Source organism: Vigna unguiculata, chromosome 11, assembly GCF_037176805.1.
Source record: "Vigna unguiculata cultivar grain cowpea cultivar isolate G323 ecotype 2 chromosome 11, ASM3717680v1, whole genome shotgun sequence".
Lineage (NCBI taxonomy): Eukaryota > Viridiplantae > Streptophyta > Magnoliopsida > Fabales > Fabaceae > Vigna > Vigna unguiculata.
Window position 1 is genome coordinate 13,273,300 of NC_140802.1, and position 21,060 is coordinate 13,294,359.

The 21,060-nt window shown below is 46.5% G+C and overlaps 44 non-coding genes and 19 pseudogenes across 44 annotated transcripts; all 63 read right to left on the bottom strand.

Annotated features, from left to right (window-relative positions):
- Window positions 1-135: 135 nt before the first annotated feature.
- Window positions 136-254, bottom strand: LOC146881362 (5S ribosomal RNA; annotated as a pseudogene).
- A 218-nt stretch (window positions 255-472) lies between these two features.
- Window positions 473-590, bottom strand: LOC146881363 (5S ribosomal RNA). Its single transcript, XR_014987259.1, has one exon. It is a non-coding gene; the product is annotated as a 5S ribosomal RNA (ribosomal RNA).
- Window positions 591-808: 218 nt separating this feature from the next.
- Window positions 809-927, bottom strand: LOC146881364 (5S ribosomal RNA). The gene has a single exon (XR_014987043.1). It is a non-coding gene; the product is annotated as a 5S ribosomal RNA (ribosomal RNA).
- A 218-nt stretch (window positions 928-1,145) lies between these two features.
- LOC146881365 (5S ribosomal RNA) lies at window positions 1,146-1,264 on the bottom strand. The gene has a single exon (XR_014987049.1). It is a non-coding gene; the product is annotated as a 5S ribosomal RNA (ribosomal RNA).
- A 218-nt stretch (window positions 1,265-1,482) lies between these two features.
- LOC146881366 (5S ribosomal RNA) lies at window positions 1,483-1,601 on the bottom strand. The gene has a single exon (XR_014987193.1). It is a non-coding gene; the product is annotated as a 5S ribosomal RNA (ribosomal RNA).
- A 218-nt stretch (window positions 1,602-1,819) lies between these two features.
- On the bottom strand, window positions 1,820-1,938 carry LOC146881367 (5S ribosomal RNA). The gene has a single exon (XR_014987038.1). It is a non-coding gene; the product is annotated as a 5S ribosomal RNA (ribosomal RNA).
- Window positions 1,939-2,155: 217 nt separating this feature from the next.
- On the bottom strand, window positions 2,156-2,274 carry LOC146881368 (5S ribosomal RNA). The gene has a single exon (XR_014987074.1). It is a non-coding gene; the product is annotated as a 5S ribosomal RNA (ribosomal RNA).
- Window positions 2,275-2,492: 218 nt separating this feature from the next.
- Window positions 2,493-2,611, bottom strand: LOC146881369 (5S ribosomal RNA). The gene has a single exon (XR_014987134.1). It is a non-coding gene; the product is annotated as a 5S ribosomal RNA (ribosomal RNA).
- A 194-nt stretch (window positions 2,612-2,805) lies between these two features.
- On the bottom strand, window positions 2,806-2,924 carry LOC146881370 (5S ribosomal RNA; annotated as a pseudogene).
- A 194-nt stretch (window positions 2,925-3,118) lies between these two features.
- Window positions 3,119-3,237, bottom strand: LOC146881371 (5S ribosomal RNA; annotated as a pseudogene).
- A 218-nt stretch (window positions 3,238-3,455) lies between these two features.
- Window positions 3,456-3,573, bottom strand: LOC146881372 (5S ribosomal RNA). The gene has a single exon (XR_014987260.1). It is a non-coding gene; the product is annotated as a 5S ribosomal RNA (ribosomal RNA).
- A 218-nt stretch (window positions 3,574-3,791) lies between these two features.
- Window positions 3,792-3,910, bottom strand: LOC146881373 (5S ribosomal RNA). The gene has a single exon (XR_014987044.1). It is a non-coding gene; the product is annotated as a 5S ribosomal RNA (ribosomal RNA).
- Window positions 3,911-4,128: 218 nt separating this feature from the next.
- Window positions 4,129-4,247, bottom strand: LOC146881374 (5S ribosomal RNA). Its single transcript, XR_014987050.1, has one exon. It is a non-coding gene; the product is annotated as a 5S ribosomal RNA (ribosomal RNA).
- A 218-nt stretch (window positions 4,248-4,465) lies between these two features.
- Window positions 4,466-4,584, bottom strand: LOC146881375 (5S ribosomal RNA). The gene has a single exon (XR_014987194.1). It is a non-coding gene; the product is annotated as a 5S ribosomal RNA (ribosomal RNA).
- A 218-nt stretch (window positions 4,585-4,802) lies between these two features.
- LOC146881376 (5S ribosomal RNA) lies at window positions 4,803-4,921 on the bottom strand. Its single transcript, XR_014987039.1, has one exon. It is a non-coding gene; the product is annotated as a 5S ribosomal RNA (ribosomal RNA).
- Window positions 4,922-5,138: 217 nt separating this feature from the next.
- LOC146881377 (5S ribosomal RNA) lies at window positions 5,139-5,257 on the bottom strand. The gene has a single exon (XR_014987075.1). It is a non-coding gene; the product is annotated as a 5S ribosomal RNA (ribosomal RNA).
- Window positions 5,258-5,451: 194 nt separating this feature from the next.
- On the bottom strand, window positions 5,452-5,570 carry LOC146881378 (5S ribosomal RNA; annotated as a pseudogene).
- A 218-nt stretch (window positions 5,571-5,788) lies between these two features.
- Window positions 5,789-5,907, bottom strand: LOC146881379 (5S ribosomal RNA). Its single transcript, XR_014987135.1, has one exon. It is a non-coding gene; the product is annotated as a 5S ribosomal RNA (ribosomal RNA).
- A 194-nt stretch (window positions 5,908-6,101) lies between these two features.
- Window positions 6,102-6,220, bottom strand: LOC146881380 (5S ribosomal RNA; annotated as a pseudogene).
- Window positions 6,221-6,414: 194 nt separating this feature from the next.
- Window positions 6,415-6,533, bottom strand: LOC146881381 (5S ribosomal RNA; annotated as a pseudogene).
- Window positions 6,534-6,727: 194 nt separating this feature from the next.
- LOC146881382 (5S ribosomal RNA) lies at window positions 6,728-6,846 on the bottom strand (annotated as a pseudogene).
- Window positions 6,847-7,064: 218 nt separating this feature from the next.
- On the bottom strand, window positions 7,065-7,183 carry LOC146881383 (5S ribosomal RNA). The gene has a single exon (XR_014987045.1). It is a non-coding gene; the product is annotated as a 5S ribosomal RNA (ribosomal RNA).
- Window positions 7,184-7,401: 218 nt separating this feature from the next.
- LOC146881384 (5S ribosomal RNA) lies at window positions 7,402-7,520 on the bottom strand. The gene has a single exon (XR_014987051.1). It is a non-coding gene; the product is annotated as a 5S ribosomal RNA (ribosomal RNA).
- Window positions 7,521-7,738: 218 nt separating this feature from the next.
- Window positions 7,739-7,857, bottom strand: LOC146881385 (5S ribosomal RNA). The gene has a single exon (XR_014987195.1). It is a non-coding gene; the product is annotated as a 5S ribosomal RNA (ribosomal RNA).
- A 218-nt stretch (window positions 7,858-8,075) lies between these two features.
- LOC146881386 (5S ribosomal RNA) lies at window positions 8,076-8,194 on the bottom strand. The gene has a single exon (XR_014987145.1). It is a non-coding gene; the product is annotated as a 5S ribosomal RNA (ribosomal RNA).
- A 217-nt stretch (window positions 8,195-8,411) lies between these two features.
- On the bottom strand, window positions 8,412-8,530 carry LOC146881387 (5S ribosomal RNA). Its single transcript, XR_014987076.1, has one exon. It is a non-coding gene; the product is annotated as a 5S ribosomal RNA (ribosomal RNA).
- A 194-nt stretch (window positions 8,531-8,724) lies between these two features.
- On the bottom strand, window positions 8,725-8,843 carry LOC146881388 (5S ribosomal RNA; annotated as a pseudogene).
- Window positions 8,844-9,061: 218 nt separating this feature from the next.
- Window positions 9,062-9,180, bottom strand: LOC146881389 (5S ribosomal RNA). The gene has a single exon (XR_014986937.1). It is a non-coding gene; the product is annotated as a 5S ribosomal RNA (ribosomal RNA).
- A 194-nt stretch (window positions 9,181-9,374) lies between these two features.
- On the bottom strand, window positions 9,375-9,493 carry LOC146881390 (5S ribosomal RNA; annotated as a pseudogene).
- A 218-nt stretch (window positions 9,494-9,711) lies between these two features.
- Window positions 9,712-9,830, bottom strand: LOC146881391 (5S ribosomal RNA). The gene has a single exon (XR_014986938.1). It is a non-coding gene; the product is annotated as a 5S ribosomal RNA (ribosomal RNA).
- Window positions 9,831-10,048: 218 nt separating this feature from the next.
- Window positions 10,049-10,167, bottom strand: LOC146881392 (5S ribosomal RNA). The gene has a single exon (XR_014986939.1). It is a non-coding gene; the product is annotated as a 5S ribosomal RNA (ribosomal RNA).
- Window positions 10,168-10,363: 196 nt separating this feature from the next.
- Window positions 10,364-10,480, bottom strand: LOC146881393 (5S ribosomal RNA; annotated as a pseudogene).
- Window positions 10,481-10,698: 218 nt separating this feature from the next.
- LOC146881394 (5S ribosomal RNA) lies at window positions 10,699-10,817 on the bottom strand. Its single transcript, XR_014987053.1, has one exon. It is a non-coding gene; the product is annotated as a 5S ribosomal RNA (ribosomal RNA).
- A 194-nt stretch (window positions 10,818-11,011) lies between these two features.
- Window positions 11,012-11,130, bottom strand: LOC146881395 (5S ribosomal RNA; annotated as a pseudogene).
- A 194-nt stretch (window positions 11,131-11,324) lies between these two features.
- Window positions 11,325-11,443, bottom strand: LOC146881396 (5S ribosomal RNA; annotated as a pseudogene).
- Window positions 11,444-11,661: 218 nt separating this feature from the next.
- LOC146881397 (5S ribosomal RNA) lies at window positions 11,662-11,780 on the bottom strand. The gene has a single exon (XR_014987046.1). It is a non-coding gene; the product is annotated as a 5S ribosomal RNA (ribosomal RNA).
- Window positions 11,781-11,998: 218 nt separating this feature from the next.
- On the bottom strand, window positions 11,999-12,117 carry LOC146881398 (5S ribosomal RNA). The gene has a single exon (XR_014986940.1). It is a non-coding gene; the product is annotated as a 5S ribosomal RNA (ribosomal RNA).
- Window positions 12,118-12,335: 218 nt separating this feature from the next.
- On the bottom strand, window positions 12,336-12,454 carry LOC146881399 (5S ribosomal RNA). Its single transcript, XR_014986941.1, has one exon. It is a non-coding gene; the product is annotated as a 5S ribosomal RNA (ribosomal RNA).
- Window positions 12,455-12,650: 196 nt separating this feature from the next.
- Window positions 12,651-12,767, bottom strand: LOC146881400 (5S ribosomal RNA; annotated as a pseudogene).
- A 218-nt stretch (window positions 12,768-12,985) lies between these two features.
- Window positions 12,986-13,104, bottom strand: LOC146881401 (5S ribosomal RNA). The gene has a single exon (XR_014987054.1). It is a non-coding gene; the product is annotated as a 5S ribosomal RNA (ribosomal RNA).
- A 218-nt stretch (window positions 13,105-13,322) lies between these two features.
- Window positions 13,323-13,441, bottom strand: LOC146881402 (5S ribosomal RNA). Its single transcript, XR_014987196.1, has one exon. It is a non-coding gene; the product is annotated as a 5S ribosomal RNA (ribosomal RNA).
- Window positions 13,442-13,659: 218 nt separating this feature from the next.
- LOC146881403 (5S ribosomal RNA) lies at window positions 13,660-13,778 on the bottom strand. Its single transcript, XR_014987040.1, has one exon. It is a non-coding gene; the product is annotated as a 5S ribosomal RNA (ribosomal RNA).
- A 218-nt stretch (window positions 13,779-13,996) lies between these two features.
- LOC146881404 (5S ribosomal RNA) lies at window positions 13,997-14,115 on the bottom strand. The gene has a single exon (XR_014987077.1). It is a non-coding gene; the product is annotated as a 5S ribosomal RNA (ribosomal RNA).
- A 194-nt stretch (window positions 14,116-14,309) lies between these two features.
- Window positions 14,310-14,428, bottom strand: LOC146881405 (5S ribosomal RNA; annotated as a pseudogene).
- Window positions 14,429-14,646: 218 nt separating this feature from the next.
- LOC146881406 (5S ribosomal RNA) lies at window positions 14,647-14,765 on the bottom strand. Its single transcript, XR_014987037.1, has one exon. It is a non-coding gene; the product is annotated as a 5S ribosomal RNA (ribosomal RNA).
- Window positions 14,766-14,959: 194 nt separating this feature from the next.
- On the bottom strand, window positions 14,960-15,078 carry LOC146881407 (5S ribosomal RNA; annotated as a pseudogene).
- Window positions 15,079-15,296: 218 nt separating this feature from the next.
- LOC146881408 (5S ribosomal RNA) lies at window positions 15,297-15,415 on the bottom strand. The gene has a single exon (XR_014987055.1). It is a non-coding gene; the product is annotated as a 5S ribosomal RNA (ribosomal RNA).
- Window positions 15,416-15,633: 218 nt separating this feature from the next.
- Window positions 15,634-15,752, bottom strand: LOC146881409 (5S ribosomal RNA). The gene has a single exon (XR_014986943.1). It is a non-coding gene; the product is annotated as a 5S ribosomal RNA (ribosomal RNA).
- Window positions 15,753-15,946: 194 nt separating this feature from the next.
- Window positions 15,947-16,065, bottom strand: LOC146881410 (5S ribosomal RNA; annotated as a pseudogene).
- Window positions 16,066-16,283: 218 nt separating this feature from the next.
- Window positions 16,284-16,402, bottom strand: LOC146881411 (5S ribosomal RNA). The gene has a single exon (XR_014986944.1). It is a non-coding gene; the product is annotated as a 5S ribosomal RNA (ribosomal RNA).
- A 218-nt stretch (window positions 16,403-16,620) lies between these two features.
- LOC146881412 (5S ribosomal RNA) lies at window positions 16,621-16,739 on the bottom strand. The gene has a single exon (XR_014986945.1). It is a non-coding gene; the product is annotated as a 5S ribosomal RNA (ribosomal RNA).
- A 194-nt stretch (window positions 16,740-16,933) lies between these two features.
- Window positions 16,934-17,052, bottom strand: LOC146881413 (5S ribosomal RNA; annotated as a pseudogene).
- Window positions 17,053-17,270: 218 nt separating this feature from the next.
- LOC146881414 (5S ribosomal RNA) lies at window positions 17,271-17,389 on the bottom strand. Its single transcript, XR_014986946.1, has one exon. It is a non-coding gene; the product is annotated as a 5S ribosomal RNA (ribosomal RNA).
- Window positions 17,390-17,607: 218 nt separating this feature from the next.
- LOC146881415 (5S ribosomal RNA) lies at window positions 17,608-17,726 on the bottom strand. Its single transcript, XR_014987048.1, has one exon. It is a non-coding gene; the product is annotated as a 5S ribosomal RNA (ribosomal RNA).
- Window positions 17,727-17,920: 194 nt separating this feature from the next.
- LOC146881416 (5S ribosomal RNA) lies at window positions 17,921-18,039 on the bottom strand (annotated as a pseudogene).
- Window positions 18,040-18,257: 218 nt separating this feature from the next.
- Window positions 18,258-18,376, bottom strand: LOC146881417 (5S ribosomal RNA). The gene has a single exon (XR_014986947.1). It is a non-coding gene; the product is annotated as a 5S ribosomal RNA (ribosomal RNA).
- A 218-nt stretch (window positions 18,377-18,594) lies between these two features.
- On the bottom strand, window positions 18,595-18,713 carry LOC146881418 (5S ribosomal RNA). Its single transcript, XR_014987158.1, has one exon. It is a non-coding gene; the product is annotated as a 5S ribosomal RNA (ribosomal RNA).
- A 218-nt stretch (window positions 18,714-18,931) lies between these two features.
- Window positions 18,932-19,050, bottom strand: LOC146881419 (5S ribosomal RNA). The gene has a single exon (XR_014987056.1). It is a non-coding gene; the product is annotated as a 5S ribosomal RNA (ribosomal RNA).
- Window positions 19,051-19,268: 218 nt separating this feature from the next.
- On the bottom strand, window positions 19,269-19,387 carry LOC146881420 (5S ribosomal RNA). The gene has a single exon (XR_014986948.1). It is a non-coding gene; the product is annotated as a 5S ribosomal RNA (ribosomal RNA).
- Window positions 19,388-19,605: 218 nt separating this feature from the next.
- LOC146881421 (5S ribosomal RNA) lies at window positions 19,606-19,724 on the bottom strand. The gene has a single exon (XR_014987137.1). It is a non-coding gene; the product is annotated as a 5S ribosomal RNA (ribosomal RNA).
- A 196-nt stretch (window positions 19,725-19,920) lies between these two features.
- On the bottom strand, window positions 19,921-20,037 carry LOC146881422 (5S ribosomal RNA; annotated as a pseudogene).
- A 218-nt stretch (window positions 20,038-20,255) lies between these two features.
- LOC146881423 (5S ribosomal RNA) lies at window positions 20,256-20,374 on the bottom strand. Its single transcript, XR_014986993.1, has one exon. It is a non-coding gene; the product is annotated as a 5S ribosomal RNA (ribosomal RNA).
- A 295-nt stretch (window positions 20,375-20,669) lies between these two features.
- On the bottom strand, window positions 20,670-20,788 carry LOC146881424 (5S ribosomal RNA). The gene has a single exon (XR_014986949.1). It is a non-coding gene; the product is annotated as a 5S ribosomal RNA (ribosomal RNA).
- Between the last annotated feature and the right edge of the window lie 272 nt (window positions 20,789-21,060).

Here is a 21,060-nt window from a genome sequence, read left to right on the forward strand (position 1 = left end):
TTGGCGCGGCGCGGGGGCACGGGGACGTGAGGTGGGTTGTTTTGGTCTGAAGAGATTTTGGTAGTAGTCAGTTGGAATGATTTAGGTGATAATTTAGGATTTGATTGCAAAAGAAAACAGTGATGAAAAGAACGTAGGAAAAGAAAATAGGACTTCCCAGGAGGTCACCCATCCTAGTACTACTCTCGCCCAAGCACGCTTAACTGCGGAGTTCTGATGGGATCCGGTGCATTAGTGCTGGTATGATCGCACCTGTGAAGTATTGCACGATCAATGTACATATGGGTTTCGCATTGGGCCTAAGTTTGAACACTTGGCGCGGCGCGGGGGCACGGGGACGTGAGGTGGGTTGTTTTGGTCTGAAGAGATTTTGGTAGTAGTCAGTTGGAATGATTTAGGTGATAATTTAGGATTTGATTGCAAAAGAAAACAGTGATGAAAAGAACGTAGGAAAAGAAAATAACGTAAAAAAGAGGTGCAACACGAGGACTTCCCAGGAGGTCACCCATCCTAATACTACTCTCGCCAAGCACGCTTAACTGCGGAGTTCTGATGGGATCCGGTGCATTAGTGCTGGTATGATCGCACCTGTGAAGTATTGCACGATCAATGTACATATGGGTTTCGCATTGGGCCTAAGTTTGAACACTTGGCGCGGCGCGGGGGCACGGGGACGTGAGGTGGGTTGTTTTGGTCTGAAGAGATTTTGGTAGTAGTCAGTTGGAATGATTTAGGTGATAATTTAGGATTTGATTGCAAAAGAAAACAGTGATGAAAAGAACGTAGGAAAAGAAAATAACGTAAAAAAGAGGTGCAACACGAGGACTTCCCAGGAGGTCACCCATTCTAGTACTACTCTCGCCCAAGCACGCTTAACTGCGGAGTTCTGATGGGATCCGGTGCATTAGTGCTGGTATGATCGCACCTGTGAAGTATTGCACGATCAATGTACATATGGGTTTCGCATTGGGCCTAAGTTTGAACACTTGGCGCGGCGCGGGGGCACGGGGACGTGAGGTGGGTTGTTTTGGTCTGAAGAGATTTTGGTAGTAGTCAGTTGGAATGATTTAGGTGATAATTTAGGATTTGATTGCAAAAGAAAACAGTGATGAAAAGAACGTAGGAAAAGAAAATAACGTAAAAAAGAGGTGCAACACGAGGACTTCCCAGGAGGTCACCCATCCTAGTACTACTCTCGCCCAAGCACACTTAACTGCGGAGTTCTGATGGGATCCGGTGCATTAGTGCTGGTATGATCGCACCTGTGAAGTATTGCACGATCAATGTACATATGGGTTTCGCATTGGGCCTAAGTTTGAACACTTGGCGCGGCGCGGGGGCACGGGGACGTGAGGTGGGTTGTTTTGGTCTGAAGAGATTTTGGTAGTAGTCAGTTGGAATGATTTAGGTGATAATTTAGGATTTGATTGCAAAAGAAAACAGTGATGAAAAGAACGTAGGAAAAGAAAATAACGTAAAAAAGAGGTGCAACACGAGGACTTCCCAGGAGGTCACCCATCCTAGTACTACTCTCGCCCAAGCACGCTTAACTGCGGAGTTCTGATGGGATTCGGTGCATTAGTGCTGGTATGATCGCACCTGTGAAGTATTGCACGATCAATGTACATATGGGTTTCGCATTGGGCCTAAGTTTGAACACTTGGCGCGGCGCGGGGGCACGGAGACGTGAGGTGGGTTGTTTTGGTCTGAAGAGATTTTGGTAGTAGTCAGTTGGAATGATTTAGGTGATAATTTAGGATTTGATTGCAAAAGAAAACAGTGATGAAAAGAACGTAGGAAAAGAAAATAACGCAAAAAAGAGGTGCAACACGAGGACTTCCCAGGAGGTCACCCATCCTAGTACTACTCTCGCCCAAGCACGCTTAACTGCGGAGTTCTGATGGGATCCGGTGCATTTGTGCTGGTATGATCGCACCTGTGAAGTATTGCACGATCAATGTACATATGGGTTTCGCATTGGGCCTAAGTTTGAACACTTGGCGCGGCGCGGGGGCACGGGGACGTGAGGTGGGTTGTTTTGGTCTGAAGAGATTTTGGTAGTAGTCAGTTGGAATGATTTAGGTGATAATTTAGGATTTGATTGCAAAAGAAAACAGTGATGAAAAGAACGTAGAAAAAGAAAATAACGTAAAATGAGGTGCAACACGAGGACTTCCCAGGAGGTCACCCATCCTAATACTACTCTCGCCCAAGCACGCTTAACTGCGGAGTTCTGATGGGATCCGGTGCATTAGTGCTGGTATGATCGCACCTGTGAAGTATTGCACGATCAATGTACATATGGGTTTCGCATTGGGCCTAAGTTTGAACACTTGGCGCGGCGCGGGGGCACGGGGATGTGAGGTGGGTTGTTTTGGTCTGAAGAGATTTTGGTAGTAGTTAGTTGGAATGATTTAGGTGATAATTTAGGATTTGATTGCAAAAGAAAACAGTGATGAAAAGAACGTAGGAAAAGAAAATAACGTAAAAAAGAGGTGCAACACGAGGACTTCCCAGGAGGTCACCCATCCTAGTACTACTCTCGCCCAAGCACGCTTAACTGCGAAGTTCTGATGGGATCCGGTGCATTAGTGCTGGTATGATCGCACCTGTGAAGTATTGCACGATCAATGTACATATGGGTTTCGCATTGGGCCTAAGTTTGAACACTTGGCGCGGCGCGGGGGCACGGGGACGTGAGGTGGGTTGTTTTGGTCTGAAGAGATTTTGGTAGTAGTCAGTTGGAATGATTTAGGTGATAATTTAGGATTTGATTGCAAAAGAAAACAGTGATGAAAAGAAAGTAGGAAAAGAAAATAGGACTTCCCAGGAGGTCACCCATCCTAGTACTACTCTCGCCCAAGCACGCTTAACTGCGGAGTTCTGATGGGATCCGGTGCATTAGTGCTGGTATGATCGCACCTGTGAAGTATTGCACGATCAATGTACATATGGGTTTCGCATTGGGCCTAAGTTTGAACACTTGGCGCGGCGCGGGGGCACGGGGACGTGAGGTGGGTTGTTTTGGTCTGAAGAGATTTTGGTAGTAGTCAGTTGGAATGATTTAGGTGATAATTTAGGATTTGATTGCAAAAGAAAACAGTGATGAAAAGAACGTAGGAAAAGAAAATAGGACTTCCCAGGAGGTCACCCATCCTAGTACTACTCTCGCCCAAGCACGCTTAACTGCGGAGTTCTGATGGGATCCGGTGCATTAGTGCTGGTATGATCGCACCTGTGAAGTATTGCACGATCAATGTACATATGGGTTTCGCATTGGGCCTAAGTTTGAACACTTGGCGCGGCGCGGGGGCACGGGGACGTGAGGTGGGTTGTTTTGGTCTGAAGAGATTTTGGTAGTAGTCAGTTGGAATGATTTAGGTGATAATTTAGGATTTGATTGCAAAAGAAAACAGTGATGAAAAGAACGTAGGAAAAGAAAATAACGTAAAAAAGAGGTGCAACACGAGGACTTCCCAGGAGGTCACCCATCCTAATACTACTCTCGCCAAGCACGCTTAACTGCGGAGTTCTGATGGGATCCGGTGCATTAGTGCTGGTATGATCGCACCTGTGAAGTATTGCACGATCAATGTACATATGGGTTTCGCATTGGGCCTAAGTTTGAACACTTGGCGCGGCGCGGGGGCACGGGGACGTGAGGTGGGTTGTTTTGGTCTGAAGAGATTTTGGTAGTAGTCAGTTGGAATGATTTAGGTGATAATTTAGGATTTGATTGCAAAAGAAAACAGTGATGAAAAGAACGTAGGAAAAGAAAATAACGTAAAAAAGAGGTGCAACACGAGGACTTCCCAGGAGGTCACCCATTCTAGTACTACTCTCGCCCAAGCACGCTTAACTGCGGAGTTCTGATGGGATCCGGTGCATTAGTGCTGGTATGATCGCACCTGTGAAGTATTGCACGATCAATGTACATATGGGTTTCGCATTGGGCCTAAGTTTGAACACTTGGCGCGGCGCGGGGGCACGGGGACGTGAGGTGGGTTGTTTTGGTCTGAAGAGATTTTGGTAGTAGTCAGTTGGAATGATTTAGGTGATAATTTAGGATTTGATTGCAAAAGAAAACAGTGATGAAAAGAACGTAGGAAAAGAAAATAACGTAAAAAAGAGGTGCAACACGAGGACTTCCCAGGAGGTCACCCATCCTAGTACTACTCTCGCCCAAGCACACTTAACTGCGGAGTTCTGATGGGATCCGGTGCATTAGTGCTGGTATGATCGCACCTGTGAAGTATTGCACGATCAATGTACATATGGGTTTCGCATTGGGCCTAAGTTTGAACACTTGGCGCGGCGCGGGGGCACGGGGACGTGAGGTGGGTTGTTTTGGTCTGAAGAGATTTTGGTAGTAGTCAGTTGGAATGATTTAGGTGATAATTTAGGATTTGATTGCAAAAGAAAACAGTGATGAAAAGAACGTAGGAAAAGAAAATAACGTAAAAAAGAGGTGCAACACGAGGACTTCCCAGGAGGTCACCCATCCTAGTACTACTCTCGCCCAAGCACGCTTAACTGCGGAGTTCTGATGGGATTCGGTGCATTAGTGCTGGTATGATCGCACCTGTGAAGTATTGCACGATCAATGTACATATGGGTTTCGCATTGGGCCTAAGTTTGAACACTTGGCGCGGCGCGGGGGCACGGAGACGTGAGGTGGGTTGTTTTGGTCTGAAGAGATTTTGGTAGTAGTCAGTTGGAATGATTTAGGTGATAATTTAGGATTTGATTGCAAAAGAAAACAGTGATGAAAAGAACGTAGGAAAAGAAAATAACGCAAAAAAGAGGTGCAACACGAGGACTTCCCAGGAGGTCACCCATCCTAGTACTACTCTCGCCCAAGCACGCTTAACTGCGGAGTTCTGATGGGATCCGGTGCATTTGTGCTGGTATGATCGCACCTGTGAAGTATTGCACGATCAATGTACATATGGGTTTCGCATTGGGCCTAAGTTTGAACACTTGGCGCGGCGCGGGGGCACGGGGACGTGAGGTGGGTTGTTTTGGTCTGAAGAGATTTTGGTAGTAGTCAGTTGGAATGATTTAGGTGATAATTTAGGATTTGATTGCAAAAGAAAACAGTGATGAAAAGAACGTAGAAAAAGAAAATAACGTAAAATGAGGTGCAACACGAGGACTTCCCAGGAGGTCACCCATCCTAATACTACTCTCGCCCAAGCACGCTTAACTGCGGAGTTCTGATGGGATCCGGTGCATTAGTGCTGGTATGATCGCACCTGTGAAGTATTGCACGATCAATGTACATATGGGTTTCGCATTGGGCCTAAGTTTGAACACTTGGCGCGGCGCGGGGGCACGGGGACGTGAGGTGGGTTGTTTTGGTCTGAAGAGATTTTGGTAGTAGTCAGTTGGAATGATTTAGGTGATAATTTAGGATTTGATTGCAAAAGAAAACAGTGATGAAAAGAACGTAAGAAAAGAAAATAGGACTTCCCAGGAGGTCACCCATCCTAGTACTACTCTCGCCCAAGCACGCTTAACTGCGGAGTTCTGATGGGATCCGGTGCATTAGTGCTGGTATGATCGCACCTGTGAAGTATTGCACGATCAATGTACATATGGGTTTCGCATTGGGCCTAAGTTTGAACACTTGGCGCGGCGCGGGGGCACGGGGACGTGAGGTGGGTTGTTTTGGTCTGAAGAGATTTTGGTAGTAGTCAGTTGGAATGATTTAGGTGATAATTTAGGATTTGATTGCAAAAGAAAACAGTGATGAAAAGAACGTAGGAAAAGAAAATAACGTAAAAAAGAGGTGCAACACGAGGACTTCCCAGGAGGTCACCCATCCTAGTACTACTCTCGCCCAAGCACGCTTAACTGCGGAGTTCTGATGGGATCCGATGCATTAGTGCTGGTATGATCGCACCTGTGAGGTATTGCACGATCAATGTACATATGGGTTTCGCATTGGGCCTAAGTTTGAACACTTGGCGCGGCGCGGGGGCACGGGGACGTGAGGTGGGTTGTTTTGGTCTGAAGAGATTTTGGTAGTAGTCAGTTGGAATGATTTAGGTGATAATTTAGGATTTGATTGCAAAAGAAAACAGTGATGAAAAGAACGTAGGAAAAGAAAATAGGACTTCCCAGGAGGTCACCCATCCTAGTACTACTCTCGCCCAAGCACGCTTAACTGCGGAGTGCTGATGGGATCCGGTGCATTAGTGCTGGTATGATCGCACCTGTGAAGTATTGCACGATCAATGTACATATGGGTTTCGCATTGGGCCTAAGTTTGAACACTTGGCGCGGCGCGGGGGCACGGGGACGTGAGGTGGGTTGTTTTGGTCTGAAGAGATTTTGGTAGTAGTCAGTTGGAATGATTTAGGTGATAATTTAGGATTTGATTGCAAAAGAAAACAGTGATGAAAAGAACGTAGGAAAAGAAAATAGGACTTCCCAGGAGGTCACCCATCCTAGTACTACTCTCGCCCAAGCACACTTAACTGCGGAGTTCTGATGGGATCCGGTGCATTAGTGCTGGTATGATCGCACCTGTGAAGTATTGCACGATCAATGTACATATGGGTTTCGCATTGGGCCTAAGTTTGAACACTTGGCGCGGCGCGGGGGCACGGGGACGTGAGGTGGGTTGTTTTGGTCTGAAGAGATTTTGGTAGTAGTCAGTTGGAATGATTTAGGTGATAATTTAGGATTTGATTGCAAAAGAAAACAGTGATGAAAAGAACGTAGGAAAAGAAAATAGGACTTCCCAGGAGGTCACCCATCCTAGTACTACTCTCGCCCAAGCACGCTTAACTGCGGAGTTCTGATGGGATCCGGTGCATTAGTGCTGGTATGATCGCACCTGTGAAGTATTGCACGATCAATGTACATATGGGTTTCGCATTGGGCCTAAGTTTGAACACTTGGCGCGGCGCGGGGGCACGGGGACGTGAGGTGGGTTGTTTTGGTCTGAAGAGATTTTGGTAGTAGTCAGTTGGAATGATTTAGGTGATAATTTAGGATTTGATTGCAAAAGAAAACAGTGATGAAAAGAACGTAGGAAAAGAAAATAACGTAAAAAAGAGGTGCAACACGAGGACTTCCCAGGAGGTCACCCATTCTAGTACTACTCTCGCCCAAGCACGCTTAACTGCGGAGTTCTGATGGGATCCGGTGCATTAGTGCTGGTATGATCGCACCTGTGAAGTATTGCACGATCAATGTACATATGGGTTTCGCATTGGGCCTAAGTTTGAACACTTGGCGCGGCGCGGGGGCACGGGGACGTGAGGTGGGTTGTTTTGGTCTGAAGAGATTTTGGTAGTAGTCAGTTGGAATGATTTAGGTGATAATTTAGGATTTGATTGCAAAAGAAAACAGTGATGAAAAGAACGTAGGAAAAGAAAATAACGTAAAAAAGAGGTGCAACACGAGGACTTCCCAGGAGGTCACCCATCCTAGTACTACTCTCGCCCAAGCACACTTAACTGCGGAGTTCTGATGGGATCCGGTGCATTAGTGCTGGTATGATCGCACCTGTGAAGTATTGCACGATCAATGTACATATGGGTTTCGCATTGGGCCTAAGTTTGAACACTTGGCGCGGCGCGGGGGCACGGGGACGTGAGGTGGGTTGTTTTGGTCTGAAGAGATTTTGGTAGTAGTCAGTTGGAATGATTTAGGTGATAATTTAGGATTTGATTGCAAAAGAAAACAGTGATGAAAAGAACGTAGGAAAAGAAAATAACGTAAAAAAGAGGTGCAACACGAGGACTTCCCAGGAGGTCACCCATCCTAGTACTACTCTCGCCCAAGCACGCTTAACTGCGGAGTTCTGATGGGATTCGGTGCATTAGTGCTGGTATGATCGCACCTGTGAAGTATTGCACGATCAATGTACATATGGGTTTCGCATTGGGCCTAAGTTTGAACACTTGGCGCGGCGCGGGGGCACGGAGACGTGAGGTGGGTTGTTTTGGTCTGAAGAGATTTTGGTAGTAGTCAGTTGGAATGATTTAGGTGATAATTTAGGATTTGATTGCAAAAGAAAACAGTGATGAAAAGAACGTAGGAAAAGAAAATAACGCAAAAAAGATGTGCAACACGAGGACTTCCCAGGAGGTCACCCATCCTAGTACTACTCTCGCCCAAGCACGCTTAACTGCGGAGTTCTGATGGGATCCGGTGCATTTGTGCTGGTATGATCGCACCTGTGAAGTATTGCACGATCAATGTACATATGGGTTTCGCATTGGGCCTAAGTTTGAACACTTGGCGCGGCGCGGGGGCACGGGGACGTGAGGTGGGTTGTTTTGGTCTGAAGAGATTTTGGTAGTAGTCAGTTGGAATGATTTAGGTGATAATTTAGGATTTGATTGCAAAAGAAAACAGTGATGAAAAGAACGTAGAAAAAGAAAATAACGTAAAATGAGGTGCAACACGAGGACTTCCCAGGAGGTCACCCATCCTAATACTACTCTCGCCCAAGCACGCTTAACTGCGGAGTTCTGATGGGATCCGGTGCATTAGTGCTGGTATGATCGCACCTGTGAAGTATTGCACGATCAATGTACATATGGGTTTCGCATTGGGCCTAAGTTTGAACACTTGGCGCGGCGCGGGGGCACGGGGACGTGAGGTGGGTTGTTTTGGTCTGAAGAGATTTTGGTAGTAGTCAGTTGGAATGATTTAGGTGATAATTTAGGATTTGATTGCAAAAGAAAACAGTGATGAAAAGAACGTAAGAAAAGAAAATAGGACTTCCCAGGAGGTCACCCATCCTAGTACTACTCTCGCCCAAGCACGCTTAACTGCGGAGTTCTGATGGGATCCGGTGCATTAGTGCTGGTATGATCGCACCTGTGAAGTATTGCACGATCAATGTACATATGGGTTTCGCATTGGGCCTAAGTTTGAACACTTGGCGCGGCGCGGGGGCACGGGGACGTGAGGTGGGTTGTTTTGGTCTGAAGAGATTTTGGTAGTAGTCAGTTGGAATGATTTAGGTGATAATTTAGGATTTGATTGCAAAAGAAAACAGTGATGAAAAGAACGTAGGAAAAGAAAATAACGTAAAAAAGAGGTGCAACACGAGGACTTCCCAGGAGGTCACCCATCCTAGTACTACTCTCGCCCAAGCACGCTTAACTGCGGAGTTCTGATGGGATCCGGTGCATTAGTGCTGGTATGATCGCACCTGTGAGGTATTGCACGATCAATGTACATATGGGTTTCGCATTGGGCCTAAGTTTGAACACTTGGCGCGGCGCGGGGGCACGGGGACGTGAGGTGGGTTGTTTTGGTCTGAAGAGATTTTGGTAGTAGTCAGTTGGAATGATTTAGGTGATAATTTAGGATTTGATTGCAAAAGAAAACAGTGATGAAAAGAACGTAGGAAAAGAAAATAGGACTTCCCAGGAGGTCACCCATCCTAGTACTACTCTCGCCCAAGCACGCTTAACTGCGGAGTGCTGATGGGATCCGGTGCATTAGTGCTGGTATGATCGCACCTGTGAAGTATTGCACGATCAATGTACATATGGGTTTCGCATTGGGCCTAAGTTTGAACACTTGGCGCGGCGCGGGGGCACGGGGACGTGAGGTGGGTTGTTTTGGTCTGAAGAGATTTTGGTAGTAGTCAGTTGGAATGATTTAGGTGATAATTTAGGATTTGATTGCAAAAGAAAACAGTGATGAAAAGAACGTAGGAAAAGAAAATAACGTAAAAAAGAGGTGCAACACGAGGACTTCCCAGGAGGTCACCCATCCTAGTACTACTCTCGCCCAAGCACGCTTAACTGCGGAGTTCTGATGGGATCCGGTGCATTAGTGCTGGTATGATCGCACCTGTGAAGTATTGCACGATCAATGTACATATGGGTTTCGCATTGGGCCTAAGTTTGAACACTTGGCGCGGCGCGGGGGCACGGGGACGTGAGGTGGGTTGTTTTGGTCTGAAGAGATTTTGGTAGTAGTTAGTTGGAATGATTTAGGTGATAATTTAGGATTTGATTGCAAAAGAAAACAGTGATGAAAAGAACGTAGGAAAAGAAAATAACGTAAAAAAGAGGTGCAACACGAGGACTTCCCAGGAGGTCACCCATCCTAGTACTACTCTCGCCCAAGCACGCTTAACTGCGGAGTTCTGATGGGATCCGGTGCATTAGTGCTGGTATGATCGCACCTGTGAAGTATTGCACGATCAATGTACATATGGGTTTCGCATTGGGCCTAAGTTTGAACACTTGGCGCGGCGCAGGGGCACGGGGACGTGAGGTGGGTTGTTTTGGTCTGAAGAGATTTTGGTAGTAGTCAGTTGGAATGATTTAGGTGACAATTTAGGATTTGATTGCAAAAGAAAACAGTGATGAAAAGAACGTAGGAAAAGAAAAAAGGACTTCCCAGGAGGTCACCCATCCTAGTACTACTCTCGCCCAAGCACGCTTAACTGCGGAGTTCTGATGGGATCCGGTGCATTAGTGCTGGTATGATCGCACCTGTGAAGTATTGCACGATCAATGTACATATGGGTTTCGCATTGGGCCTAAGTTTGAACACTTGGCGCGGCGCGGGGGCACGGGGACGTGAGGTGGGTTGTTTTGGTCTGAAGAGATTTTGGTAGTAGTCAGTTGGAATGATTTAGGTGATAATTTAGGATTTGATTGCAAAAGAAAACAGTGATGAAAAGAACGTAGGAAAAGAAAATAACGTAAAAAAGAGGTGCAACACGAGGACTTCCCAGGAGGTCACCCATCCTAGTACTACTCTCGCCCAAGCACACTTAACTGCGGAGTTCTGATGGGATCCGGTGCATTAGTGCTGGTATGATCGCACCTGTGAAGTATTGCACGATCAATGTACATATGGGTTTCGCATTGGGCCTAAGTTTGAACACTTGGCGCGGCGCGGGGGCACGGGGACGTGAGGTGGGTTGTTTTGGTCTGAAGAGATTTTGGTAGTAGTCAGTTGGAATGATTTAGGTGATAATTTAGGATTTGATTGCAAAAGAAAACAGTGATGAAAAGAACGTAGGAAAAGAAAATAGGACTTCCCAGGAGGTCACCCATCCTAGTACTACTCTCGCCCAAGCACGCTTAACTGCGGAGTTCTGATGGGATCCGGTGCATTAGTGCTGGTATGATCGCACCTGTGAAGTATTGCACGATCAATGTACATATGGGTTTCGCATTGGGCCTAAGTTTGAACACTTGGCGCGGCGCGGGGGCACGGGGACGTGAGGTGGGTTGTTTTGGTCTGAAGAGATTTTGGTAGTAGTCAGTTGGAATGATTTAGGTGATAATTTAGGATTTGATTGCAAAAGAAAACAGTGATGAAAAGAACGTAGGAAAAGAAAATAGGACTTCCCAGGAGGTCACCCATCCTAGTACTACTCTCGCCCAAGCACGCTTAACTGCGGAGTTCTGATGGGATCCGGTGCATTAGTGCTGGTATGATCGCACCTGTGAAGTATTGCACGATCAATGTACATATGGGTTTCGCATTGGGCCTAAGTTTGAACACTTGGCGCGGCGCGGGGGCACGGGGACGTGAGGTGGGTTGTTTTGGTCTGAAGAGATTTTGGTAGTAGTCAGTTGGAATGATTTAGGTGATAATTTAGGATTTGATTGCAAAAGAAAACAGTGATGAAAAGAACGTAGGAAAAGAAAATAACGTAAAAAAGAGGTGCAACACGAGGACTTCCCAGGAGGTCACCCATTCTAGTACTACTCTCGCCCAAGCACGCTTAACTGCGGAGTTCTGATGGGATCCGGTGCATTAGTGCTGGTATGATCGCACCTGTGAAGTATTGCACGATCAATGTACATATGGGTTTCGCATTGGGCCTAAGTTTGAACACTTGGCGCGGCGCGGGGGCACGGGGACGTGAGGTGGGTTGTTTTGGTCTGAAGAGATTTTGGTAGTAGTCAGTTGGAATGATTTAGGTGATAATTTAGGATTTGATTGCAAAAGAAAACAGTGATGAAAAGAACGTAGGAAAAGAAAATAACGTAAAAAAGAGGTGCAACACGAGGACTTCCCAGGAGGTCACCCATCCTAGTACTACTCTCGCCCAAGCACGCTTAACTGCGGAGTTCTGATGGGATCCGGTGCATTAGTGCTGGTATGATCGCACCTGTGAAGTATTGCACGATCAATGTACATATGGGTTTCGCATTGGGCCTAAGTTTGAACACTTGGCGCGGCGCGGGGGCACGGGGACGTGAGGTGGGTTGTTTTGGTCTGAAGAGATTTTGGTAGTAGTTAGTTGGAATGATTTAGGTGATAATTTAGGATTTGATTGCAAAAGAAAACAGTGATGAAAAGAACGTAGGAAAAGAAAATAACGTAAAAAAGAGGTGCAACACGAGGACTTCCCAGGAGGTCACCCATCCTAGTACTACTCTCGCCCAAGCACGCTTAACTGCGGAGTTCTGATGGGATCCGGTGCATTAGTGCTGGTATGATCGCACCTGTGAAGTATTGCACGATCAATGTACATATGGGTTTCGCATTGGGCCTAAGTTTGAACACTTGGCGCGGCGCAGGGGCACGGGGACGTGAGGTGGGTTGTTTTGGTCTGAAGAGATTTTGGTAGTAGTCAGTTGGAATGATTTAGGTGACAATTTAGGATTTGATTGCAAAAGAAAACAGTGATGAAAAGAACGTAGGAAAAGAAAAAAGGACTTCCCAGGAGGTCACCCATCCTAGTACTACTCTCGCCCAAGCACGCTTAACTGCGGAGTTCTGATGGGATCCGGTGCATTAGTGCTGGTATGATCGCACCTGTGAAGTATTGCACGATCAATGTACATATGGGTTTCGCATTGGGCCTAAGTTTGAACACTTGGCGCGGCGCGGGGGCACGGGGACGTGAGGTGGGTTGTTTTGGTCTGAAGAGATTTTGGTAGTAGTCAGTTGGAATGATTTAGGTGATAATTTAGGATTTGATTGCAAAAGAAAACAGTGATGAAAAGAACGTAGGAAAAGAAAATAACGTAAAAAAGAGGTGCAACACGAGGACTTCCCAGGAGGTCACCCATCCTAGTACTACTCTCGCCCAAGCACACTTAACTGCGGAGTTCTGATGGGATCCGGTGCATTAGTGCTGGTATGATCGCACCTGTGAAGTATTGCACGATCAATGTACATATGGGTTTCGCATTGGGCCTAAGTTTGAACACTTGGCGCGGCGCGGGGGCACGGGGACGTGAGGTGGGTTGTTTTGGTCTGAAGAGATTTTGGTAGTAGTCAGTTGGAATGATTTAGGTGATAATTTAGGATTTGATTGCAAAAGAAAACAGTGATGAAAAGAACGTAGGAAAAGAAAATAACGTAAAAAAGAGGTGCAACACGAGGACTTCCCAGGAGGTCACCCATCCTAGTACTACTCTCGCCCAAGCACGCTTAACTGCGGAGTTCTGATGGGATTCGGTGCATTAGTGCTGGTATGATCGCACCTGTGAAGTATTGCACGATCAATGTACATATGGGTTTCGCATTGGGCCTAAGTTTGAACACTTGGCGCGGCGCGGGGGCACGGAGACGTGAGGTGGGTTGTTTTGGTCTGAAGAGATTTTGGTAGTAGTCAGTTGGAATGATTTAGGTGATAATTTAGGATTTGATTGCAAAAGAAAACAGTGATGAAAAGAACGTAGGAAAAGAAAATAACGTAAAAAAGAGGTGCAACACGAGGACTTCCCAGGAGGTCACCCATCCTAGTACTACTCTCGCCCAAGCACGCTTAACTGCGGAGTTCTGATGGGATCCGGTGCATTTGTGCTGGTATGATCGCACCTGTGAAGTATTGCACGATCAATGTACATATGGGTTTCGCATTGGGCCTAAGTTTGAACACTTGGCGCGGCGCGGGGGCACGGGGACGTGAGGTGGGTTGTTTTGGTCTGAAGAGATTTTGGTAGTAGTCAGTTGGAATGATTTAGGTGATAATTTAGGATTTGATTGCAAAAGAAAACAGTGATGAAAAGAACGTAGGAAAAGAAAATAACGTAAAAAAGAGGTGCAACACGAGGACTTCCCAGGAGGTCACCCATCCTAATACTACTCTCGCCCAAGCACGCTTAACTGCGGAGTTCTGATGGGATCCGGTGCATTAGTGCTGGTATGATCGCACCTGTGAAGTATTGCACGATCAATGTACATATGGGTTTCGCATTGGGCCTAAGTTTGAACACTTGGCGCGGCGCGGGGGCACGGGGACGTGAGGTGGGTTGTTTTGGTCTGAAGAGATTTTGGTAGTAGTCAGTTGGAATGATTTAGGTGATAATTTAGGATTTGATTGCAAAAGAAAACAGTGATGAAAAGAACGTAAGAAAAGAAAATAGGACTTCCCAGGAGGTCACCCATCCTAGTACTACTCTCGCCCAAGCACGCTTAACTGCGGAGTTCTGATGGGATCCGGTGCATTAGTGCTGGTATGATCGCACCTGTGAAGTATTGCACGATCAATGTACATATGGGTTTCGCATTGGGCCTAAGTTTGAACACTTGGCGCGGCGCGGGGGCACGGGGACGTGAGGTGGGTTGTTTTGGTCTGAAGAGATTTTGGTAGTAGTCAGTTGGAATGATTTAGGTGATAATTTAGGATTTGATTGCAAAAGAAAACAGTGATGAAAAGAACGTAGGAAAAGAAAATAACGTAAAAAAGAGGTGCAACACGAGGACTTCCCAGGAGGTCACCCATCCTAGTACTACTCTCGCCCAAGCACGCTTAACTGCGGAGTTCTGATGGGATCCGGTGCATTAGTGCTGGTATGATTGCACCTGTGAAGTATTGCACGATCAATGTACATATGGGTTTCGCATTGGGCCTAAGTTTGAACACTTGGTGCGGCGCGGGGGCACGGGGACGTGAGGTGGGTTGTTTTGGTCTGAAGAGATTTTGGTAGTAGTCAGTTGGAATGATTTAGGTGATAATTTAGGATTTGATTGCAAAAGAAAACAGTGATGAAAAGAACGTAGGAAAAGAAAATAGGACTTCCCAGGAGGTCACCCATCCTAGTACTACTCTCGCCCAAGCACGCTTAACTGCGGAGTTCTGATGGGATCCGGTGCATTAGTGCTGGTATGATCGCACCTGTGAAGTATTGCACGATCAATGTACATATGGGTTTCGCATTGGGCCTAAGTTTGAACACTTGGCGCGGCGCGGGGGCACGGGGACGTGAGGTGGGTTGTTTTGGTCTGAAGAGATTTTGGTAGTAGTCAGTTGGAATGATTTAGGTGATAATTTAGGATTTGATTGCAAAAGAAAACAGTGATGAAAAGAACGTAGGAAAAGAAAATAACGTAAAAAAGAGGTGCAACACGAGGACTTCCCAGGAGGTCACCCATCCTAGTACTACTCTCGCCCAAGCACACTTAACTGCGGAGTTCTGATGGGATCCGGTGCATTAGTGCTGGTATGATCGCACCTGTGAAGTATTGCACGATCAATGTACATATGGGTTTCGCATTGGGCCTAAGTTTGAACACTTGGCGCGGCGCGGGGGCACGGGGACGTGAGGTGGGTTGTTTTGGTCTGAAGAGATTTTGGTAGTAGTTAGTTGGAATGATTTAGGTGATAATTTAGGATTTGATTGCAAAAGAAAACATTGATGAAAAGAACGTAGGAAAAGAAAATAACGTAAAAAAGAGGTGCAACACGAGGACTTCCCAGGAGGTCACCCATCCTAGTACTACTCTCGCCCAAGCACGCTTAACTGCGGAGTTCTGATGGGATCCGGTGCATTAGTGCTGGTATGATCGCACCTGTGAAGTATTGCACGATCAATGTACATATGGGTTTCGCATTGGGCCTAAGTTTGAACACTTGGCGCGGCGCAGGGGCACGGGGACGTGAGGTGGGTTGTTTTGGTCTGAAGAGATTTTGGTAGTAGTCAGTTGGAATGATTTAGGTGACAATTTAGGATTTGATTGCAAAAGAAAACAGTGATGAAAAGAACGTAGGAAAAGAAAATAGGACTTCCCAGGAGGTCACCCATCCTAGTACTACTCTCGCCCAAGCACGCTTAACTGCGGAGTTCTGATGGGATCCGGTGCATTAGTGCTGGTATGATCGCACCTGTGAAGTATTGCACGATCAATGTACATATGGGTTTCGCATTGGGCCTAAGTTTGAACACTTGGCGCGGCGCGGGGGCACGGGGACGTGAGGTGGGTTGTTTTGGTCTGAAGAGATTTTGGTAGTAGTCAGTTGGAATGATTTAGGTGATAATTTAGGATTTGATTGCAAAAGAAAACAGTGATGAAAAGAACGTAGGAAAAGAAAATAACGTAAAAAAGAGGTGCAACACGAGGACTTCCCAGGAGGTCACCCATCCTAGTACTACTCTCGCCCAAGCACGCTTAACTGCGGAGTTCTGATGGGATCCGGTGCATTAGTGCTGGTATGATCGCACCTGTGAAGTATTGCACGATCAATGTACATATGGGTTTCGCATTGGGCCTAAGTTTGAACACTTGGCGCGGCGCGGGGGCACGGGGACGTGAGGTGGGTTGTTTTGGTCTGAAGAGATTTTGGTAGTAGTCAGTTGGAATGATTTAGGTGATAATTTAGGATTTGATTGCAAAAGAAAACAGTGATGAAAAGAACGTAGGAAAAGAAAATAACGTAAAAAAGAGGTGCAACACGAGGACTTCCCAGGAGGTCACCCATCCTAGTACTACTCTCGCCCAAGCACGCTTAACTGCGGAGTTCTGATGGGATCCGGTGCATTAGTGCTGGTATGATCGCACCTGTGAAGTATTGCACGATCAATGTACATATGGGTTTCGCATTGGGCCTAAGTTTGAACACTTGGCGCGGCGCGGGGGCACGGGGACGTGAGGTGGGTTGTTTTGGTCTGAAGAGATTTTGGTAGTAGTCAGTTGGAATGATTTAGGTGATAATTTAGGATTTGATTGCAAAAGAAAACAGTGATGAAAAGAACGTAAGAAAAGAAAATAGGACTTCCCAGGAGGTCACCCATCCTAGTACTACTCTCGCCCAAGCACGCTTAACTGCGAAGTTCTGATGGGATCCGGTGCATTAGTGCTGGTATGATCGCACCTGTGAAGTATTGCACGATCAATGTACATATGGGTTTCGCATTGGGCCTAAGTTTGAACACTTGGCGCGGCGCGGGGGCACGGGGACGTGAGGTGGGTTGTTTTGGTCTGAAGAGATTTTGGTAGTAGTCAGTTGGAATGATTTAGGTGATAATTTAGGATTTGATTGCAAAAGAAAACAGTGATGAAAAGAACGTAGGAAAAGAAAATAACGTAAAAAAGAGGTGCAACACGAGGACTTCCCAGGAGGTCACCCATCCTAGTACTACTCTCGCCCAAGCACGCTTAACTGCGGAGTTCTGATGGGATCCGGTGCATTAGTGCTGGTATGATCGCACCTGTGAAGTATTGCACGATCAATGTACATATGGGTTTCGCATTGGGCCTAAGTTTGAACACTTGGCGCGGCGCGGGGGCACGGGGACGTGAGGTGGGTTGTTTTGGTCTGAAGAGATTTTGGTAGTAGTCAGTTGGAATGATTTAGGTGATAATTTAGGATTTGATTGCAAAAGAAAACAGTGATGAAAAGAACGTAGGAAAAGAAAATAACGTAAAAAAGAGGTGCAACACGAGGACTTCCCAGGAGGTCACCCATCCTAGTACTACACTCGCCCAAGCACGCTTAACTGCGGAGTTCTGATGGGATCCGGTGCATTAGTGCTGGTATGATCGCACCTGTGAAGTATTGCACGATCAATGTACATATGGGTTTCGCATTGGGCCTAAGTTTGAACACTTGGCGCGGCGCGGGGGCACGGGGACGTGAGGTGGGTTGTTCTGGTCTGAAGAGATTTTGGTAGTAGTCAGTTGGAATGATTTAGGTGATAATTTAGGATTTGATTGCAAAAGAAAACAGTGATGAAAAGAACGTAGGAAAAGAAAATAGGACTTCCCAGGAGGTCACCCATCCTAGTACTACTCTCGCCCAAGCACGCTTAACTGCGGAGTTCTGATGGGATCCGGTGCATTAGTGCTGGTATGATCGCACCTGTGAAGTATTGCACGATCAATGTACATATGGGTTTCGCATTGGGCCTAAGTTTGAACACTTGGCGCGGCGCGGGGGCACGGGGACGTGAGGTGGGTTGTTTTGGTCTGAAGAGATTTTGGTAGTAGTCAGTTGGAATGATTTAGGTGATAATTTAGGATTTGATTGCAAAAGAAAACAGTGATGAAAAGAACGTAGGAAAAGAAAATAACGTAAAAAAGAGGTGCAACACGAGGACTTCCCAGGAGGTCACCCATCCTAGTACTACTCTCGCCCAAGCACGCTTAACTGCGGAGTTCTGATGGGATCCGGTGCATTAGTGCTGGTATGATCGCACCTGTGAAGTATTGCACGATCAATGTACATATGGGTTTCGCATTGGGCCTAAGTTTGAACACTTGGCGCGGCGCGGGGGCACGGGGACGTGAGGTGGGTTGTTTTGGTCTGAAGAGATTTTGGTAGTAGTCAGTTGGAATGATTTAGGTGATAATTTAGCATTTGATTGCAAAAGAAAACAGTGATGAAAAGAACGTAGGAAAAGAAAATAACGTAGAAAAGAGGTGTAACACGAGGACTTCCCAGGAGGTCACCCATCCTAGTACTACTCTCGCCCAAGCACGCTTAACTGCGGAGTTCTGATGGGATCCGGTGCATTAGTGCTGGTATGATCGCACCTGTGAAGTATTGCACGATCAATGTACATATGGGTTTCGCATTGGGCCTAAGTTTGAACACTTGGCGCGGCGCGGGGGCACGGGGACGTGAGGTGGGTTGTTTTGGTCTGAAGAGATTTTGGTAGTAGTCAGTTGGAATGATTTAGGTGATAATTTAGGATTTGATTGCAAAAGAAAACAGTGATGAAAAGAACGTAGGAAAAGAAAATAACGTAAAAAAGAGGTGCAACACGAGGACTTCCCAGGAGGTCACCCATCCTAGTACTACTCTCGCCCAAGCACACTTAACTGCGGAGTTCTGATGGGATCCGGTGCATTAGTGCTGGTATGATCGCACCTGTGAAGTATTGCACGATCAATGTACATATGGGTTTCGCATTGGGCCTAAGTTTGAACACTTGGCGCGGCGCGGGGGCACGGGGACGTGAGGTGGGTTGTTTTGGTCTGAAGAGATTTTGGTAGTAGTCAGTTGGAATGATTTAGGTGATAATTTAGGATTTGATTGCAAAAGAAAACAGTGATGAAAAGAACGTAGGAAAAGAAAATAACGTAAAAAAGAGGTGCAACACGAGGACTTCCCAGGAGGTCACCCATCCTAGTACTACTCTCGCCCAAGCACGCTTAACTGCGGAGTTCTGATGGGATCCGGTGCATTAGTGCTGGTATGATCGCACCTGTGAAGTATTGCACGATCAATGTACATATGGGTTTCGCATTGGGCCTAAGTTTGAACACTTGGCGCGGCGCGGGGGCACGGGGACGTGAGGTGGGTTGTTTTGGTCTGAAGAGATTTTGGTAGTAGTCAGTTGGAATGATTTAGGTGATAATTTAGGATTTGATTGCAAAAGAAAACAGTGACGAAAAGAACGTAGGAAAAGAAAATAACGTAAAAAAGAGGTGCAACACGAGGACTTCCCAGGAGGTCACCCATCATAGTACTACTCTCGCCCAAGCACGCTTAACTGCGAAGTTCTGATGGGATCCGGTGCATTAGTGCTGGTATGATCGCACCTGTGAAGTATTGCACGATCAATGTACATATGGGTTTCGCATTGGGCCTAAGTTTGAACACTTGGCGCGGCGCGGGGGCACGGGGACGTGAGGTGGGTTGTTTTGGTCTGAAGAGATTTTGGTAGTAGTCAGTTGGAATGATTTAGGTGATAATTTAGGATTTGATTGCAAAAGAAAACAGTGATGAAAAGAACGTAGGAAAAGAAAATAGGACTTCCCAGGAGGTCACCCATCCTAGTACTACTCTCGCCCAAGCACGCTTAACTGCGGAGTTCTGATGGGATCCGGTGCATTAGTGCTGGTATGATCGCACATGTGAAGTATTGCACGATCAATGTACATATGGGTTTCGCATTGGGCCTAAGTTTAAACACTTGGCGCGGCGCGGGGGCACGGGGACGTGAGGTGGGTGGTTTTGGTCTGAAGAGATTTTGGTAGTAGTCAGTTGGAATGATTTAGGTGATAATTTAGGATTTGATTGCAAAAGAAAACAGTGATGAAAAGAACGTAGGAAAAGAAAATAACGTAAAAAAGAGGTGCAACACGAGGACTTCCCAAGAGGTCACCCATCCTAGTACTACTCTCGCCCAAGCACGCTTAACTGCGGAGTTCTGATGGGATCCGGTGCATCAGTGCTGGTATGATCGCACCTGTGAAGTATTGCACGATCAATGTACATATGGGTTTCGCATTGGGCCTAAGTTTGAACACTTGGCGCGGCGCGGGGGCACGGGGACGTGAGGTGGGTTGTTTTGGTCTGAAGAGATTTTGGTAGTAGTCAGTTGGAACGATTTAGGTGATAATTTAGGATTTGATTGCAAAAGAAAACAGTGATGAAAAGAACGTAGGAAAAGAAAATAACGTAAAAAAGAGGTGCAACACGAGGACTTCCCAGGAGGTCACCCATCCTAGTACTACTCTCGCCCAAGCACGCTTAACTGCGGAAAGAGGTGCAACACGAGGACTTCCCAGGAGGTCACCCATCCTAGTACTACTCTCGCCCAAGCACGCTTAACTGCGGAGTTCTGATGGGATCCGGTGCATTAGTGCTGGTATGATCGCACCTGTGAAGTATTGCACGATCAATGTACATATGGGTTTCGCATTGGGCCTAAGTTTGAACACTTGGCGCGGCGCGGGGGCACGGGGACGTGAGGTGGGTTGTTTTGGTCTGAAGAGATTTTGGTAGTAGTCAGTTGGAATGATTTAGGTGATAATTTAGGATTTGATTGCAAAAGAAAACAGTGATGAAAAGAACGTAGGAAAAGAAAATAACGTAAAAAAGAGGTGCAACACGAGGACTTCCCAGGAGGTCACCCATCCTAGTACTACTCTCGC